This window comes from Pteronotus mesoamericanus, unplaced genomic scaffold (genome assembly GCF_021234165.1).
Source record: "Pteronotus mesoamericanus isolate MK-2021 breed Mesoamerican mustached bat unplaced genomic scaffold, CSHL_Meso_final scaffold_54, whole genome shotgun sequence".
In the NCBI taxonomy this organism is placed as follows: Eukaryota; Metazoa; Chordata; class Mammalia; order Chiroptera; family Mormoopidae; genus Pteronotus; species Pteronotus mesoamericanus.
The window spans coordinates 70,918,948-70,939,986 of NW_026555321.1; the positions used below are offsets into that span (position 1 = coordinate 70,918,948).

Here is a 21,039-nt window from a genome sequence, read left to right on the forward strand (position 1 = left end):
GGAATCTTGATAAAGATTGAATTAAATCTGTAAATTTCTTTCTGTAATATGAGCATTTTAGCCATATTAATTCTTCAAAATCCAAGAGCACAGATTATCTTTCCATTTATTTGTGTCTTCAATTTCAACAATGTCTCATAGTTTTCAGTGTTCAGGCCTTTTACCTCCTTTCACCTCTTAGGTACTTTATTCTTTTTTGGTGCAATTGTAAATGAGATTGTTTTCTTAATTTTTCTTTCCAGTTCATTGTTTGTGTGTAGAAATGCACCAGACTTGTATATTAATTTGTATCTTGCAAACTAACTCCATTCATTTGTTATTTCTAATAGTATTTTTAGCGAAGATCTTAGGATTTTTGAGACATAAAATCATGCTGTCCACAAATAGAGACAGTTTTCCTTATTCCTTTTCAATTTGGATGCCTTTACTTCTTTTGTTTGCCTAATAATTGCTAAGACTAGGACTGCCAATGCTATGTAGAACGAAAGTGGCAAAAGTGGGTATCCTTGTCTTGTTCTTGACCTTAGAAGAAAAGTTCAGTTTTTTTTAACCATTAAATATCATGTTAGCTTATGGGTGTGTCATACACAACCTTTCTTATATTGAGGTATTTTCCTTCTGTACACATTTTATTGAGACTTTTTATCATACATGGATGTTTTATCTTGTCAAAGGTTTTTGCTGCATCTACTGATATGATTACATGATTTTTATCCTTCATTATTTTAGCATGATATATTGGGTTGATTCATTTGTGATGCTGAACTATCCTTGTACCTCTGGAATAAATCCCACTTGATCACAGTGTATATTCCTTTAATGGCTTTTTTAGTTTACTCTGCTAATATGTTGCTAAGGGTTTCTGCAACTATGTTAATCGGAAATATTGTCCTGTAATTTCCTTTTTCTGGTGTCCTTTGTCTCTTTTTTGGTATAAGGGAAATGCTGGCCTTCTAAAATAAATTTGAGAGCATTCTCTCCTCTTTAATTTTTGGAGAAGTTTGAAAAGGACAAATTTTAAAACTTCTTTGAATGTTTGGTCTTGGGCTTTTGTCCATTGGGAGATTTTTGATTACTGACTCACTCTCCTTACTAGTAGTTGGTGTTATCAGATTTTCTATTCAGTCTTGGAAGGTTGTATGTTTCTAGAAACATAACAATTTCTTCTACATTGTCCAATTTGTTAGCATATAATTGTTCATAATAGTCTCTTAGGATCCTTTCTATTTCCTAGGTATTAATTATAACTTGTCTTCTTTCATTTATGATTTTATTTGTTTGAGCCCTCTCCCTGTTTTTCTTAACAAGTCTAGCTAAAGGTTTGTTAATCTATTTATCATTAAAAAAAAAAAGTCCTTAGTTTTATTGATCTTTTCTGTTGTCTATTTTGTCTCTATTTCATTTATTTCCACTCTGATCATTCTATTTCCTTCCCTCTACTAAATTTAGGCTTTGTTCATTCTTCTTTTTCTAAGTCCTTTAGGTTGTGAATGGCTGGTGGGAACCATTTTTGTGCTCTCTACCTACCTTGCTAGCATGGGCAGGTTCACCCCTGCCCCATGTTCTCCCACAGCCCAGCTAAAGCCAGCAGGCCCATGAGTCCTCCCTTTGAGCATCTGGCTCTGGTGGCCAGAGGGGCTTTTGTCTTGGGGCACCACAGAACTGGAACAATCAGAGAGATAGTTCTTGGCAGGCTACCACCCCAAGGGCATGGCACAGATAGCAGACAGAAACACACTCCCAAATGAAATGGTTCGGTGAAGTATTTGACAAACTGTTCTTTATATTAACTTGGAAGTCAGATTATATACTTAGTTACCTTGAATGCCAGGAAAAACTCTTTCTGAAAGTAAATATTAAAAGCTTTTTTTGGTCTTTGCATATGTTTAGCAAGATAATACAAGAAAAAAACAATAACATAATTTTAAAAAGTGATTTGGCCCTGGCCAGTGTGGCTCAGTTGGTTGAGCATTGTCTGGCAAAGCAAAAGGTAGCCAGTTCAATTCCCAGTAAGGGCACATGCCTGGGTTGTGGGCCTGGTCCCTGGTTGGGGTGCATGCAAGAGGCAACTGAACAATGTTTCTCTCTCTTTTTTTCTTCCTCCCTTCACATCTCTCTGAAGAAATGAATAAAATCTTTTTAAAAAGTGATTTGGCTCATTTATACGTAAAAGTAAAAGGGAATAGAAAAATTTAGGAGATTTGTAGAGTTGAAAATCCAAATATTTCTTAACTACAAGAGTAAAAATTCAACCAGCTAATTTGGCCCCCGGGCAGTTGAGAATAGCACCATTCTGGTTGGTAGAGAGAGATAATTCCTGGAAATGACATGTGTATTTCTAGGCCAGGAGATTTAGTTGCCAGATACATTTTCTCTCTAAAGTGGTAGCCCTGTTCCTTCAGCCTGGGTTCTGAGGTAAGGACATCACAGAACAGCTATGTAACATACGAAAAGTATCATGGGCAAGAAATTAATCTGTGGTATTTTAAGTCATAGAAAATTTATTATCTGAGCATAATTCAGCCCACAGTTTCTCAAACCAAGTATGCATCTGAATTTCCTGGAAGATTTTATTAAAACACAGGTTGGTAGTCTTACTTTTTGCATTTCTGATTTGGCAGGTCTGGGATAGTACCCAAGAATTTACATTTCTAAAAAAGTCTCAGGTAATGCTAATGCTACTGGTTCATTGACCATACTTTGAGAACCCAATCTTACCAGTCCCCACATACACCAGTATTAACTCTAAAATTCTTTGACAGCCTGTATAACTATGAGCATGAAACAGTTTAAGGACAAACATAATGGAGGTAACTTTTCTACACAATGAGTATTCTATTCAGCTGCTAAACAATGGGAAAATTGCTTTTCCCATCAATAGAAAAGGGAAATAATTGCATATTTACTCTACAGAGTAGATAATATACTGAGTCAGCAGTCACAGCACAGTCAGTGAAAGACAGAATACTTTGGGACCAGGCAAATGGAAAAGCAAGCATTAGCAGCTGTATTGGTTAGCATTTAGAGAACAGATCTATTCTGGTTAGCTTAAACAGGAATTGATTTAGTAACACAGTATTAAATAGCTTATAAAAATTGTAAGAAAGGTGAAGTAACAAGATTTAGAGACTGTGTTATTCTGTTCATTACTATGTCTCTACTCTCTACAGGTAAATTATGTTTAATACATATGTTTAATTGAATAATGCCAAGAATTCATTACTTTAATTGTTATCACTGTGCTCATTGTGCCTCATTATCAGCAAATGTGTTTACATTATATTTGGATATAACCAAAAACTGCTTAGCATGAAATTATTTTGACAGAATTTACTCTTATGCTCACTCTACATCTGTTAGGTGGTAGGTAAGATATGGACTCTACTTGGGAGAACTAAATTTCTCAAGATGTGATTTAGAGATGTTGTGAGTAACTTTATAGAAGCAACCAATTCCTAGTTTTAACTAAAGCCATCCTTCAGAGAGCCACCAAATAAACCATGCTTTAAAGTTGATGTACTTTTATTGAACTGTACCTTCAAATAAATCAGTTCTATCATATATCAATTATATCTCAATGATACTGATTCCAAAAGTACAAAAAAACAGGGACTTTTTGTTTGTTTTCAGGGGTTTGTGGAAATGTTAATATAAAACACATACTGAAAATTAGTGGAAGTAAAGGACTACCCAAATGCTAGTAAAAGAAACTTACTTTCATCCAATGACTATGTTTAATGATTTTTTTTTTCTGTTACAGGAACTGAGTCAGTGTAACCTAATTTATTTCTTCCCCCTGTACTTCTTATTCATCATATGATACTTCACTTTTAGAAATGCAAAATCAAATTTAAGTTAGGGTTGGGAGTAAAAGAGCTATTTTCGTAGTTGGACAATATATATTTTTTTAATCTAGAAACCAGATATTTGAAACCTGCATGATTAAGAGTTCAAAGAAATATCATTGCTATTAGGTCCATTGTTAAGCAGCACTTGGCCCATAAATATGGGAAAACTACCTTTCTTGAATCTTCTTTATTTATGTGAGTAAACCTGTTCATTCATGAAAGCATCACATCCTACCAAGCACTGTTCTTATATCAGGCAATATTCAGTACACATAATGCCAGCTCTCTTCCATTCTCTGTTAACATCAGTAGAGCACAAATTGGTGATTGTGTGGTAACTATGCAATTAACTCATGTCACCACTGTACTTTTTCATTAGCATCACTAAGAGTAGTATTACCCTCTCCATGACCTCAGCGTAAGTGATAACATCCTTAGCTGTTAAAGTGAAAAAAAACAATTTAAGTGAATTTAGTGTTGTGAAGGGTGATGGAGACAGCAGGCTTTTTATCTTATCATGGGGCACAAAGAGTGAAAACGCAGACCTCTCTAAGTTGCCTCATTAGTACAGCTCACCTCTGTTCTCCAGGAACAGAGGATTTCTTACCTATCCTTTTACTTGTGAAGATGACTTGCAAAGATACCCATTGTGTTCTCGGATTCTTCTCCTGGAGGTCAGTGGCTGTGAGAGCCCTCCCAAAGCCACCGCTTCATTTGATTTGCTTGCTTCTGGACAGTTCTCATAACAAATATACTTGGTATATCTGTGCTTAAAGTGCAACTCTGGGAGTCATGTGAATTCTCATTTATTAAGTGTCTACTTGGGGTATAAGCAAAAAATATTAAATATTCAATCGCATTTACAGAAAATTATTACATTCAACATGGATCAAGTTTTTTCTCTTCAGGCTCATATTCTCTCTGAAAGTATAATTGAAAACAGACTATCTATTCAATAGTATAGCCTTTCTTGAAATATGAAACATTGGAGAAGGAAACTTGAGCGAGAGAGTGGTGGGTATCTAACTGATTGGGAGCATGGGCTTGAAAATCAGATTCACCTGGATTTGGGTCCATGTGCCCACATTATAAGAAAGATCTAAGTATTAGGAAATGCTTCCCTGAGGAAATATTCTCTTCATCTATGACACAAAAGAGAATTAAGAGTTATCTAGGCACAAAGATGAAGGTTTAGACAGACAGACTAAGAAAATGACATGTAAAAAGGTCCTTTCATGAAAGACAGTCCAGCACATCCATGGGTTCCAAATGTGTGCATGGTGTGTGTGTGTGTTGTGCACAAATGTCAAGTGGGGTAGGTGGGGACTACAAGGTACAGTAGAAGGATTTTAATACAGTTTGTGCTTTTGACAAATTACACCAGTTGCAGTGTAGTTTATAGAGAAGATAAGAACCTATTGGTTGATCATTTAAAAGGCGATTGCAAGATTTTAGGCAAGAAATGAAAGTAGTCTTTATTAGGGTGCTGGCAGTGGAGATGAAAAGAGAGGTACAGATTCAAGGGCTATTTAGGAACCAAACCTATGGGATTTGGCTATTGGGAGGTAAGGAAAGGGAAGACCATGGACGCCCCCTAGGTTTTGACTTCTGGGACTAGATGGTTATCACATGGAGGATACTAAAGCAAACAGATTTGTATGAGAGGACGTGAGACTTCTTAAGGTGATTTTATGTCTCCTAAGAGATCATGAGTCCACAGTTTCTTGTATCCACTTTCTCCTTGTCCACTCATGTTCCACAGTGAAGCCACCTTCCCAAAACCAAAATTTGATTACAACAGTTTTCCTCCTGCTTGAAAACTTAAATTATTTCTCATTGCACTTAAGGATTTTTAAAAAGTTTTTTGTTTTATTTTAAAAAATTTATTGTATTTTTCCATTACCATTTTTCTCCCCTTTACCCTCTGCCACCCTCACCTCCCCCCACCCCTCACATCACCACTCTGTTGTCTGTGTCCATGAGTTATTTCTCTTTTCCTCTTTTTGGCTTGATCCCCTCGCCGTCCCACCTCCCCCTGCCCAGAGCTGTCTGCCTTTTCTCTATGAGATTTTCTCTCTTTTGCTTGTTGGTTCAGTTTGTTCATTAGATTCCACAGATGAGTGAAATTATATGCTACTTGTTTTCTCTGACTGGCTTATTTCACATAGCATAACCTGCCCTGACAGGTCTCTGTTTCTTCTGTTGGCATTAGATTTATGCTATTCTTCTCCTTGCTCGTTATATACCCTTCACATTGGTTTTCTTTTAGCTTCGCAAAAGCATCATGGGCTGCAGCCCACATGCTCAACAATCATAGCTTCTTTATCTTCTACCCACTCTTCAGTTACCAGCTCAAACTTCTTCCAGGAAGTCTTCCTCTTATACATTCTCCTGGCTCTTAAAATTTTCTTTCATAACACTTATTTTCATTGGTAAATTTGCAGCTATGGGACTGTTAAACTTCAAAATCTTTATGGATGTTTATATTTGGGTTGGTAGGATATCATGGTTTATTTGAATGCTGTGGTAGACAGAATTATGGTCCCCCCAAGATTTCCGCTCCTAACCTGGAACCTGTGACTATGTTACTTTACATGGCAAAAGAGACTTAATAGGTTTGATTCATTTAAGGACCTTAAAATGGGGAGATTATCCTGGATTAACTGAGTGGCCCCATCAAAACTCATGGGTCCTAAAAGAGGATAACCTATTCCAGCTGTGGTCAGAGAAATAGATGTGGTGACAGGAGCAGTGTCAAAGAGGGGCTGCATTGCTGACGGGGGAGGAAGGACACATGCCAAGAATGCAGGCAGGCTCTAGAAGCTGCAAAAGGCAAGAAAACAGATTCTTCCCCAGAGCCTCCAGGACGGAACGCAGCCCTGCTGATACCTTGATTCTGTCCCAGTGAGACTGTGTTAGACTTCTGATCTGCTGAACTCTAAGAAACAGACTCGTGTGGTTTTAAGCCAGTGTTTGTGGTAATATGTTACAGGAAGACTAGAAAACAAATACAGATACGATTATGAATTATGTTTGTACAATTAATTCCAAGTGAATTTCTGGTCCATCAGTCTCTAATTTAAGGGTTGCATATTTTTATCAGGATGCTAAGTCTCATGACAGTATGATATTTTGAATTATAAATATAAAAAATTACCTTCGACTTTGGTCTTCTTAATTACATTCATGGTAGCATTCATAACACCAGATGTTTCATTTCAGAAAAAAATAAAACTTTCCAGACTCTACATTGGTTCCACAAATTGTATGAAGAATTTTTTTTCTTTTCAAATATTTCAATCTGCAATTGGCTGAATCCATGGATGCAGCAGGCCCAGGTGATATAGAGGGCTAATTCTAAATGTATCCTGCCATTTTCTCCAAAGAACTTAAGAGAAATTCTAAGAAGATCTGAATTGTTATTCCAGCTTGAACTGTGTAAGGAGAGAAATATCTGGTCCCCTCAAGTATCTCGAAGATATCTTTGCAGAAGCAATCAGAGCATCCCGTTCCCTCCTCTCCCCTGATTATATGCTTAGTGGCATAAATTCACCAGTGTGTTAAGGAGTCAGGGCTCTGACATTAACTCCTCTTTCCCAGACCTCAAGGAGAATAATAAAGACCTGACATCGATAACTGTAAATATAAAAATGCATATGTGGCAGACATTATGCTTTCTTAGATAACTACCTTCAAAGCATTAGCAAGACATGTTCTGCTGGAAGTTCCTAGCATTCCATTCTGATTCTTTACTGCCCACAAACATGAGCTGAAAGAGTGTGTGTTCAGAACTATGATCACTATTATGCAGATTTAAAGAGAAGCAGAAGGCACGTCACTTTAGGTATAAAAATGTAGAACCTAATTGAGACAGCCTAGACATATTTATAAGAAGTGATTAAGGAAATAAACATCGAGTTATTCTGTGATTTCAAAGGAATTATCGAATTTCTGCTTTGTGGCAGTACAAAAAAAAAAAATAAGCAGAGTAGGATCAGTGAAAGGAGAGGTTAATGAAGGCTCGAATTCCATAGGTTGCCAAGATTGAAAGGAGGGACAGAAGTTATGCTTGGAATTATGGATCAGATTTGGAGAGACAGACAAAAGAGAAGACTTTGCAACTATACCACTATCATAAACCTATTTTCCTATTTTCTGTTGCTGTTTGATATAAATTTTCAACTGTTTTAATATTTTTACATCACCCTCTAAACATCCTCTCATTCACTGGTATTTTTAAACACTGGTACCTGTCTCACAAATGTTAAAGAAAAATGCAAAAACATCATTTCAATTGAACCCAAACATAATCGCAAAACAAAACAAAATTTCATATGAATATACTTTTCAAACTCTAAGCTTTAACCAATAAATTTAGCCCATAGATATTTCTTATCATCAAAAGACCTCTGAAACCACTATATCTGTTCAAAAGAGAAACACACTACAGGATATGCTATATTTTAAAGAAAGGATATGTTTAAGATTCTTTCTTTAAAGACACTAAAAGAAAGACACTAAAAGGATACGCCATAGTTCCTGCTTTCCAGGAGTTGTTGTTCATCTACTCAGACTTCTTCGTTTCTTGTGGGTGTTATTAGAACCTTCTCACCTTCAACTCCCATGCTTGCACAACACAGGGGGGCTGCTTCACAGAACCCTCAGTGTTCCGATTTGTTATAATGGGTTGCCAATCAAAGTACTATGCACCAGCCTATGTCTTTCTCCTGCCACAGAGGGGAACACTTCTCAGGCTGTCCTTCCTTGAATTTATATATTGGTGTGCAACTGTTCCTCCCTCTAGAATCATAAACTGTTAAGGTATAAACCCAGACAAGTTCCCCACTACACAGAGGTACCTGAATCATAAATACAAAAAAAAAAATTGGTCTAAAGTAGTTGTGTGGTGGTAAGTGAAGAGAGAAAGCTAGAGAGAAAAATGAAGAGAGAGAGCTGATGCTCTTTGAATTCCAAACTCCAAGTTGTGTTAACTGAAATAAATTCCACTCTTGTCTTTCTGTGGTTTGGTTCTATAAGCCAATATGTTTTATTTTGTACTTCAGCTATTTTGAGTTGGATTTCTATTATTTGCAATGGAAAATTTCATAATACAGGATTCAGGATATGTGAGAGGGTTATAGAATAGGATAACAAACATAACAAAATTATATAACTAAAAATCAATAAACATTCTTAAAAATCAGGTATATGTATTAGAGTCATAAAAAAAGAAACGTAGAGTACTAAATCTTAATCAGGGTTGAATGGAAGATCTTAAATTTTTAATTAAATTCATTGGGGTGATATTGGTGAATAAAACTATACAGGTTTCAAGTGCACAGTTCTATGATACATCATTTGTATCTGCATTGTGTGTTTACCACCAAAGTCAAGTCTCCTACCATCGCCATATATTTGACTCCCTTCACTACATCTGCCCACCCCTTTCCTTTTGATAACCACCAAACTGTTGTTTATGTCCATGAGTTCTTTTGTTTGTCTTGTTTATTTATTTGTTGCTTTCAGCTTTATACCTCACATATGAATGACATCATATGGTTCTTGACTTTTTCCTTCTGAGTTAGTCATAAGAAACAATGAAATACTGTCATTTGGGACGACATGGATGGATCTTGAGAACACTGTGCTAAGGGAAATGAGTAAATGGGAAAAGAGAAGAATTTTTATCGGTAAAGAGGAGAAAATAAGGTATTCTCTCTTTACTTAGGTAAATGTATAAGCAAATATGTGGAGGTAAAAGACTATCTGAAATACATATACAAATTTCAACCATGCACATAATCTTTGAGAAGTGTATTTGATTTTGTCAAATTACCTGAAAACTCATTAATTTGAGTTTAATTTTGGATAATAAGTTTTTAAAAATAATGTCTTCTAGAAGGTTATTAGTGATAGTATTATGGCATAAGTTAATATGATAATTTCAATTCCCTTAAGATACAGTTGATAAAGAACTTAGAAGCCAAGAAAAGCCACAACACTCTTCAAGAAGAAAAAGAGGGAAAAACTTGGCCTGGCAGTGATCAATAGTTATTCCAAAGCTGCATAAATTGAGAGAGTGAAGTATTTGTACAGCAATAGAAAAATAGGCACACACATTTGGAATTACCCAAGTGATTTATTTTTGATTTTTTAAAACTTTTGATAAACTCAATTCTCTAAATCTTTATTGTACTTGACTTAATTGAATCAACAGTATGAACACAGATAAATGGCATTTTTCTTAGGAGGTAGAGCTAATGTGAGAAACCCTTGCTTCTATAGCAACAAGAAAAACAAACAAAACAAAAATTGCAATTTTCTATGCAAGAAACAAAACACAGCGATACAGGGAAACTCAGTGAACTGAATTCCAGACTGATTAAGCTCTCCATACATGAGCAGAGAACAAGGGTGTGAGCTTCCAGCGGCTATATGATTCCGATTGTTCTGGAAAAGACAAAACCATGGAGAGAGTAAAAACATCAGTGGTTGCCAGTGGCTGAGGGCTGGGAAGGTGGAGCACAGAGAATTTTTAGGGCAATGAAAATAATCAGTATGATACTATAATGATGGGAACATGTCATTACACATTTGCTGAAACACATAGAATGCATACCAAGATGGACCTTAATACAAACTGTGGACTCTGGGTGACTATGATGTGTCAATGTAGGTTCATCAATTGTAACAAACACAGCGCTTTTGGTGGAGGATGTTGATACTGGAGGAGGCTGTAAAAGTGTGGAGGTAGAGGGTGTATAGGAAATCTCTGTACCTTCTTCACAATTTTTCTGTGAACTCAAACAAAACTGCTCTAAAAATATAAAATCTTTTAAAAAATGATATTACCATTTTTTTATTCTTGACTTGAGAACAATAAACCTGCACTTTAGAAGTATGGAATTGAGGAAACCAGTTAAAAAGTCACGAATTTTAATGAGTACTTATTCACATTAACATGTCTAGATTGAAATTTTGGAGTTGAAAAATAAGTGTTGTTGAGGGTTTTAATATTTTCCTTGGTTATCAGATTGATTGTTTTCTAAATTTGCATGCTCACCAGACTAAAACTGAGTATATTGCCCCTATCAGCTTTATTGACTGGAAAATTCACTGTTCATAAAATTGGTAATGAAGTCATATAGGATAAAAATATTACACATTTAAAAATCAATTCTAAGCAGGTTTTGACTGGGGTAATATGTGTAGACAAGCCTCCATATTTAAGTGAATGTTACATTAAATCTCACATGCAATGATGCCACAAAAGCCTAGCAAAACACTCTGTTACCAATAAAATGATTGTGTTATGCAAATACACTCCTAACCTCGTACACTGTGTTTTGAACAACCCTTACATTTGAAAATATTGAGAATACTGTTGCCTTTTGGAAAAAAACATACCACATGGATTATTTTTCATAGCTCTTAATTTATTTTCCTTTCTTTCATTTCTTCTTTATATAGACATATAGAAAAATACAATCCTCTGATAAATTTATGTATTTGTCTTATCTCTGCCTACAAAGCTTCACCTAGACTATCTATACTTTTTTTATTTCATAATGCTCATATTAAATTATAAACTTGTTTTTATATCCTGCTTAAAAATAGCTACATAGAAAAATTTTTTCTGAAAGACATATTCAGAATATTAGTAAAATTATGCAAATAAGATATAGTATATGAAAGCTATACATACCTAGTTTTTTTTTTCTGCAATTACTTTTCTTTAGGACCACATGGTCTTGCCATGGCTGGTGTGGCTCAGTGGATTGCGTGCCGGCCTGCGAACAGAGGGGTCGCTGGTTTGATTCCCATTCAGAGCACGTACCCGGGTTGCAGGCCAGGTCCCCAGCAGGAAGTGCACAAGAGGCAACTACACAGTGATGTTTCTCTCCCTCTCTTTCTCCCTCCCTTCTCATCTGTAAAAGTAAGTAAATAAAATCTTAATTAAAAAAAAAACGCTACATGGTCTTACTCAGGTTTTTTATACTTTAGCGAAGTTTATCATATTAGCATATGCTTATATATCATTACTGATATACATTTTTATATATCTATAATACTTGGGCTATACTTTTCATATGATTACAAAGCCTGGCATGTAGAAGTATGTATGTATTTATATACATGTATACTGGTTAAAAGATCCTGTATATAAATATGAGTAATATATATGGATATTTATTTTAAAAATCCATAGTTATCCAATTTTAAACACATAGCATATGTTGGGCTGATATTTTAGAGCAGCTATTATTTTGAAAATATAACAATGACTTAATTTATAATAAATAACAAAGGACAATGATATATTTACTAATATTAGAAGGAAAAAGCTTTATCCTTTAAAGAAAAATATAAAAGTATAAATTTCACAATAAATTAACATGTTTTAGATCATCTTTACAGTTATACAAATATTAACTTAGTATAAGAATTATTTATTTTTTGCAATATGCCAATATTCAAATCATATTGCTGGACAGGTTCAGATGTATTTCCCTAAGTAGCCACCAGATGGCTACATGGGCCCTTTCTTGGTTTTGAATTTTAGTTTTGGGGATTTTTTTTTTTTCCCCTACAAAACTAAAGATTTAAGCAATTCCTTTCATAATATTTATGGAGTTATGAAGTGTGATGATATGCTGGATATGAAAACAATGACATGTGTGATTTGTTTCTTCTCATTTTAGTATAAAAATTGCAGGCTCATGTGATAAATTTCTTCCCATCTGAAGGTATCTCCTCTCTTCTTTTCTTTACTAAGATGTTATGATATAATGCACATCAAAGGGCACATCTCCTCCTTGTTGGGGAGGCAAGCTTTTTGGTTGGACTGCTGTTTCCTCAGGCCATGCTGTCTCCACAATGTCCAGCGTGCCTTCACGTCTCTGGGTATCCAGCAATAGTGTCACTCTTAAGAGTCCTGGTCCACCAGTCTTCTAATTTCTGTGCCCCTCTCCAAGCCCTCAAGAACCTCTACTGTGTATCACAAAAACTATGGATAACTGGCCCACAATGCTTAGTGACCTGAAATCTCTATTGCCACTCTGCTTTGGCTTCCCACAATGTTATGATGAGCTGAGCAATGCAGTCTCCTTCCAGCTTTCCAAAAAGGGAGCCAAGCACAAAAAAAAAGCCATTGCTTTCAGTTTCTACATCACCTCCCAGTACATTATTCCTTCTCATCAGAACATCCTATGTTCTCTTTCAGTGTAGAGTTGAATGGCTGAATGAAGGGAAAGTTGTTTATGTATCCTGAAGGCATCTCCTCCAAGTCTTCCCACCCCAGCCCCAAAATTGTCCTTGTCCCTTTTAATTTCAGGGACTTTTCTTACATTATTCCATCCTCTCTTTTATAGTTTTTATAGGAAACCCCTACATTCAGGCCGTCAAGCTTTTTTGTTCATTTGTTTGTTTGTTTGCTTAAAAATTTTATTTACTTATTTTTAGAGGGAGGAGAAGAGAAGGAGAAAGAGGAGGAAAAAGAAAGGGAGAGAAACATCGATGTGAGGAGAAACATTGATCAGTTTCTTCTCATATGTGTCCGGTCTGTGGATGCGAACTCACAACCCAGACATGTGTCTTGCCTGGGAATCAAACTTGCAAACTTTCACTTTGCAGGATGACACTGAATCAACTGAGCCACACTGGTCAAGGCCAGACTCTCAACCTTTGCTCAATGTTTGTGAACTGAAAAATGATTCTTTTTTTTTTCTTGTTTTCCTTTCTCTTTTTGATAAAAGATTTTCACTTTCAACAAAGTCTAATGCTCAACACTTTCATTTCTCTATAAAAGTATATAAAAATGTTTAAGACTCAAATTTCAGGAATATGTACCTTATTCACTTTACCTCTGTGAAATAAGAAATTAAGGAAATAAATAAATAGGGAGTCAGGGAAAACCAGAATCTGTGTGGAAAAACACATCCACACACACACACACACACACACACACACACACACATTGATTTAATATCTCAAATATACTGTTATTGTTTCATTATTAAGATTTTGTAGTAAAAAGTCTTATGCTTAGTCAACATATTTCTGATATTTCTCCATAATTTTCAGCAATAACAATGAAATGGCACAAAATTTGTACTTGATTGCCAGTATATTTTGCTGCTCACCCATCTAGCAGGCCATGAGAAAATAAAAGTCTGTCTCATGTAAAAGCTCATTCAATTATTAATTCATATATTCATTCATTAATTCAATCATTCATTCACTCTTTCACTCATCAGCTGCCAGATGGATATGAAAAAGCACTGCAACAAAAAATAACAACACAACCTCACTCTCAGTACCACACTGTGGTGTTCAAAGAAGCCTTCAAGACAATAAAAGGGCACAATAAAGGTATCAGTTTATGGTTAATTTCTTCAAAGTGCAGTAAACTTGAGACAATCTTCTAGGAAAGAAACTGGTTCTGTTGCACTTGTTATCACTCTTACAATCAGAAAAAAATCATAATAAAAAGACATGATTTTGATCTCACCTTGGCCTACATTTTGGCACCTCTAATTAAAAAATGAATGGACCCAATATCTTACAGAATAAAACCCTTTTATAACAAATAACCTTTCGGTGGAGAAACCACAGTGTTTATGCACCAAAAAGTAATTTTAAGGCTTATCTTGAGTCCATGCCATGGTAAATAGAAGCTGAAGCTTCTTGCCCTTCTTTTCTGTTTAACAAGGAATCAAAGCAGATCTATTTCAGCATTCTGCTTTTACCAATATTCTACCATTAATTTTGTGCAGTTAGCATGGACAAAATCCTGTCCAGTGACATTTTGGAACAATAACGAAAATTCTGGATCCATGGTTGTATAGTGACTAGATTTTAGCAATCTGTACAGAAGGAGCCTCATTGTGAGGACAGCCAAATCTCATACTAAGTTTCAAAGAGTTGTCAACAGCTCACTTAAGGAAATATCTTACTCTTGAAATTTAATTTTGACCCTGTCTATAAAAGTTGGGAAGCCAAAGTATTTATGTTTTATTAAGGAAGATTTTTTTTTGGAAGCCTGAGTTTTTCTCCATAACTTAGTGTATAGAACTGTGACTACATTAAAGGTAGGTTTGTTTGGATAGGAATTTCAAACTGGGTAGTTCTAAAAAATTCTACCATGACAAGTAGAAAGAATGATAATTCTTCTTTTTACTTCATAACATTGTGGGAAGCCAAAGCAGAGTGGCAATAGAGATTTCAGGTCACTAAGCATTGTGGGCCAGTTATCCATAGTTTTTGTGATACACAGTAGAGGTTCTTGAGGGCTTGGAGAGGGGCACAGAAATTAGAAGAAGAGTTATCATGATAGAAAGAATTACCATGATAGAAAGAATTTCAAAATCTCCAAGAAGTTCTAAAAGTACAGACTCTAATGTTTTAACCACTGATAATTAAATGCCAAAAAGGGCAATATATAGCTGTACTTCCTGCCACAGTAAACACTTCAAAAACATCACCAATACTTATAGATTAGTAAACTCAAGAGAGCTTAAGCAGTTTTTCATATGGTACTTTGTTTAATAATGTTATATAATATCCTCATGCCCTTTATAATTTACAAAATCACTTCATGTATTTTATCTTATCTGGTCTCCATATGATGTTGTAGGCTGGCTGGTCTTTTAAGTCAATCATGAGAATTAAGTATCTTTTAAAAAGTTATATAACTAAACAGTGGAAGAACCAAGATACACTCAAATGCAGTATTTCTGATTTCAAAAATTTTGGCAAATATTTATTTTTCCCTTTGGTATAAACGTACCACTCTTATTTATAAATGTGTCTTCTTTCTTCTTACTCAATATTTACAACACCAAGATTTCACATTGGTTTGATTAGGTTAGTTGTATTTAATGTACCTCTTCTTAGCCTTAACCATTCCCATTAAGCTCCAGTTAGTCTCTCCTATGAATAATATCTCTAGCTGTGGAAAGCAAACTCTGCAAAATAGAAAAGGTATCTAGAAGATTTCTGGTTTCTGCTCTGCATGTAAGGAGCTTAGAAGTCACCACTCCACCATGAAGATAAGTAAAACAACAACAACAACAAAAGCTGAATAGATTGAAAAATAAGTCTTCTTGATTCACAAGAGAATAGAGGACAAAGTACAGACTGCTGGTCCTAATATTGGAGACACAGACAAATGAATCCAGGGAGGTGCAGTTTACCAGAGGAGAGACTCACCAGCAGAACCTGCTCCTTCAATCAGTGCAGAGGTAAGAAACCCAAACTGTTACTGACAAATTGGTGGAGTCTCAACATGGACAACACTTTTAATCATTAAAAATTTCCAGGGGACCCAGCCAAGGGGTCCCCCATACTTCTGTGAGTTATAGCTCCAGGAGTCTGACAAGCTCCTCACAGTAATTATCAGAGAAAAATCCACTCATGCTTCAGGCAAAACGAGGAGTAAAGAAATCATTTTGATATATGCCAGAGCACTTGCTTTTTTTTTTTTTTAATCTTCATGCTAGGATATGATTGATTTTAGAGAGAGAGGGAGGGAGACATAGAGAAAGAGAGAAACATCGATGTGAGACAGAAATATCGAACAGCTACCTCCCGTAAGTGCCTGGACGAGGATTGAACCCACTACCTATGTATGTGCCCACACTGGGGATTGAACCTGCAGCATTTTGGTGTACAGGACAATGTTCCACCCAACTGAACCACCTCGTTAGGGCAGAGCACCTGATCCTTTTTCTTTTCTCTTTTTCTTTTATTGATTCTGAGTAGGAGAAGAGAGGAAGAAAAAGATGGAGAGAATCATTAATGTAGCAGAGAAACATTGACTGGATGCCTCTTATCAATTCCTGTGCTCAGGGAAAACTAGTTAGCCCCAGCCTAACCTGCTGAGGTATTATTATCAGAGCCTAACCAACATGGGGAAAGGGATCCTCCCAACTCCAGCCCACTCTAGCCATCCTATTTTACGTAAAAGAAGTGAAAAAAACAGAGCAACACTTGTGACATTTATAGTCTAGAGGCATAGACTCTGAAAGATTAAGAACTAATCGTAGGGCTATAGTGTTTTCTGTTCCCCTACATATCACCACCACATCACTGAGGGCCAGTTTAATGCAAGTTTTTACTCAGTACATCACAGGTATCTATGAGGAAAAAATTATGAGGCATACTAAAGGCAAAAACAATGCAAAAAGAAAAAAACACAGTTTGAAGAGACAAAACAAGCATCAGAACCAAACATGACAGGAAAGTTGAAATTAATGGACAAAAATATAAAAACATTTATGATGTTTGTAATAAGGGTTCTAATAGACAACTAGAAAGCATGCAAGAACAGATGGGCAATGTAAGCAGAGAAACAAAAGTTTTAAGGAAGTACCAAAAATATATGTTAAGAGATCAAAAACAACAAAATTGAAGAATTCTTTGATAGGCTTTTTAGTAGGCTTCACACAGCTAAGGGAAGAACCTCTGAGCTTGAGGATATCTCAGTAGAAACCACCAAAACCGAAAAGCAAAGAGGAAAAAGTCTGAAAGAAGAAACAGAACAGAATATTCAAGGACAACCATAAAAGATGTAACATAGACATAATGGGAATACTAGAAGGAGATGAAAGAGAGAAAGGAACTAAAGGAATATTTGAAACAATGATTGAGAATGTCCCTAAATTAATGCAAGGCATCTAATCAGAGATACAGGGCACTCAAGGAGAATCAAGCAGAATAAATGCCAAGAAAACTATATCTAAGCATATCATTTTCAAACTACAGAAAGATTAAAGATAAGGAAAAAATCCTGAGAGGAGCCAGAATTAAAAGATTTCCTTCCCTATAGAGGAACAAAGATAAAGATTACATGTGACTTATCCTAAGAAACCATTTAAGCAAGAAGAGAGTAAAATGAAATATTGAAAGTGTTGAGAGATAAAACCTACCAACCTAGAATCTGTACCCTATGAAATTATCCCTCAAAAGTAAAGGATATTAAAGACTTTCGCAGACAAACAAAAATGAAGGGAATTTGTTGTAAGTAGACACTGTGAGAAATGTTTTCTAAAAAAGCTCATTTGAAAGAAAAACAATTGTATAGGTGAAAAATTCAAATCTACATAAAGGAAGAACATCAGAGAAGGAATAAGTAAAGGTAAAATAAAAACATTTATTTTCTTATTCTTTTATTTATATTTTATACTTAATTGATCTAACATAATGCTTTGTTCAAAATAATAATAGCAACAATAATTTCTATTACATATGCTTATGTGGACATCTAATATATAAATGCATACTTACATTCAGCTTATATATGAGCAAAGTGACAGTAATTCAACAAAGTACAGGAAACAGGAATTAGGATTATTTTATCCTCCTGATGTACTCATGATGCCTGTGAAGCCATATCATGTTATTTGAAAGTGGACTTGAATTAGTTGTAAATGTATATGGCAAAGTCTAGGGAAACAAATAAAAAACATTAAAAAAGAAGTATTACTGTTATGTTAAGATTGGAGAAAAATGGAATCATATAAAATGCTCAGTTACAACCAGAAAAAGGCAAAGAGTAGAAGTCCAAAATAGGAATAAAGAACAAGGGCAAAAATAGCAACACTAACAAATGTGATAAATATTAATTAAATTATATTAACAATCACTTTAAATGTCAATATTCTAAATGCACCAATTACAGGACAGAGATTATCAGAGTGGATCAAAAAACAAGACCCAATTGCATGTTGATTACAAGACACCCTCTCCCTAAATATAAAGATGTATAAATTAAAAGTGAATTGATTTTAAAATAGATATACCATACTAACACTAATTTAAAAAAACAGAGTAAGTATATTAGCTTCAGACAGAACAGACTTCAAAGCAAAGAAAATCATCAAAGATAAAGAAAGGCATTAAGTAATGATAAAAGGTCAGTTCTCTAATTAGTTATAATAATCCTTAATGTATATACTTAAGACAATAGAGCATCAAAATATGTGAGGAAAACTCTGATAAGACAGAAAAAAGAAATAGATGAGTCCACTATCATAGATGAATTGATATCATATCCTCTATAAGAAATGGACAGATCTAGTAGGCAGAAAATCAGTAAGGACATAGTTGAATTCAGTAACACCATCCATCTGATGAAAGTAACTGATGTCTATAGATCACTTCAGCCAACAGTAAGAGAATATGCATTCCTCTCAAACTCACACGGATCACTAGATAGTCCACAGTCAGGGCCATAAAATACATCTTAACAAGTTTTAAAAAAATAGGAATTATATGTCTGCTGTCAAGCCACAGTGAAATTAAACTAGAAATTAATAACAGAAAGATAAATGGAAAATACCAAAATGTCTGGAGTTTAACCAACACATCCCTAAATAATACATGGTTTTAAAAAAATCTCCAAGAGAAAATTAAAATTTTTTAACTGACTGAAAGTGAAACTACCACTTAACAAAATTTGTGTGTTATAGCATTAGTAGTGCTGAAAGGGAAATTCATAGTATTTAATGCATATTTTAAAAAATTTTAATCTAAAACCAATAATCTAATTATGTAACTTGGAAACTAGAAAAAGAAGAGCAAACTAAATGTAAAGGAAGAATAAAAGAAATAATAAAAATTAGACCATAAATCAATGAAATTGAAAACAGAAAATTAATAAAGAAAATCAACAAAAACCAAAGCTGATTCTTTGAAAAGATCAATAAAACTGATGAGACTCTATACAAGCTGGCTAAGAAAAAATGAAAGAAGATGCAAATTACTAATATCAGAGATAAAAGAGGAGACATCACTGAAGGTCACATGAACATTAAAAGGATAATAAGGGAATATTGTGAATAACTCTATGCTCACAAATTTGACAATCTAGATTAAAAATAGACAAATTTCTCGAAAGACACAATTTGTCAAAACTAACAAGAAAACACAGACACTCTACATATGCCTATACTATGAAAGAAATTAAATCAATAATCATCCAAAATACAAAGTACGAGGCCCAGGTGTGCTAACTGCTGAATTCTACCAAACTCCTAAGGAAGAAACTATAACAATCTTCTACAATCTCTTTCAGAGGATAGAAGCAAGGGGAAGCTTCCCTACTCATTCTATGAGGCCAATATTTCCCTGATACCAAAACCAGAAAAGGACTTTCCAAGGAAATGTATCTAGGGTTACTCATGCTGAATCTCTGTGAACTAAAATGCCTGGTACATAGTAGGTCTTCAATAAATTCCAATGGAATAAATAAATAAATAAACAAATAAAGAAAAGAGAGGCTGCTTCTTCACGAGGAGATAAATAAATAGTACTTGTTGTCTCTGATGTCTGTTCTCAGCACTAGCAGTGAATTTTGGAACGTTAGAAGACAGTTGCAATATCCCCATAAAAGAACAGAAACTTTACTGCTAAAATTGTGACCTTTCTTCCTTTTTAACATGTTCATAGTAAGGTTCATGTGAGCTAGCCTGAAGACCGAGGCTGTGGGAACTAGTCTGAAACTGATGTGAGCCGGGAGCTTGGGCCATGGGAGTTCACGTGGGCCTAAGGACATGGAGGTCTTTCTGGTGCTGGTGTGGGCCAGCAACCTGGGTCCATGGAGCTCACTAGGGGCTGGGCCATTGGGCAGTTCTGGTGCTGGGGCTTGTGGCAAAGTTGGGTGCTCATTCCCCTCCTCTTCCCCATGAAGTGGGGAGACTGTTTCTCTGCGCTGGCTTTCTGGGCCTGTGGCAAGGGCGACTGGCATGATGTGAAACTGCTTTTCCTATGCTCTGCAATACACCTTTTCTTATTTTTTTCTCCACTTAGGTGCTGTCATTCCTCACCTGGAATCCTCAGTGCTTGTGAAGATATTTTTGTGCATGGATAGTTGTTCGAATAGATATTTTTGGGAAAAGACCAGCAATAGAAATTCCTATCCCACCCTCTTGCTGATGTCACTTCCACATTACACATGCATTTTTGAAGGAGCTTCACCAGATGATTTTGAAACACACCAATACCTAAGAACAACTGCTTCCAAGAGTAACATCCGCAATCCAAGCCAGGTATTCTGTATTCTTAGCATTTGGACCCATCTTACCTCATCTCTGCCCTGCCTCATAGTTCCCTTCATGTAACCTCTCGTCCAATCAAACCAAATTCACTGCCACATCTTGAGTTCATCACATTCTCTCCCTGAATCTCCCTG

General features: G+C 35.3%; 1 pseudogene; it reads right to left on the bottom strand.

Moving 5' to 3' along the window:
• The window catches only part of LOC129088175 (leucine-rich repeat-containing protein 31-like), a 29,877-nt pseudogene extending 9,282 nt beyond the window's left edge, over nucleotides 1-20,595 (bottom strand).
• Between the last annotated feature and the right edge of the window lie 444 nt (nucleotides 20,596-21,039).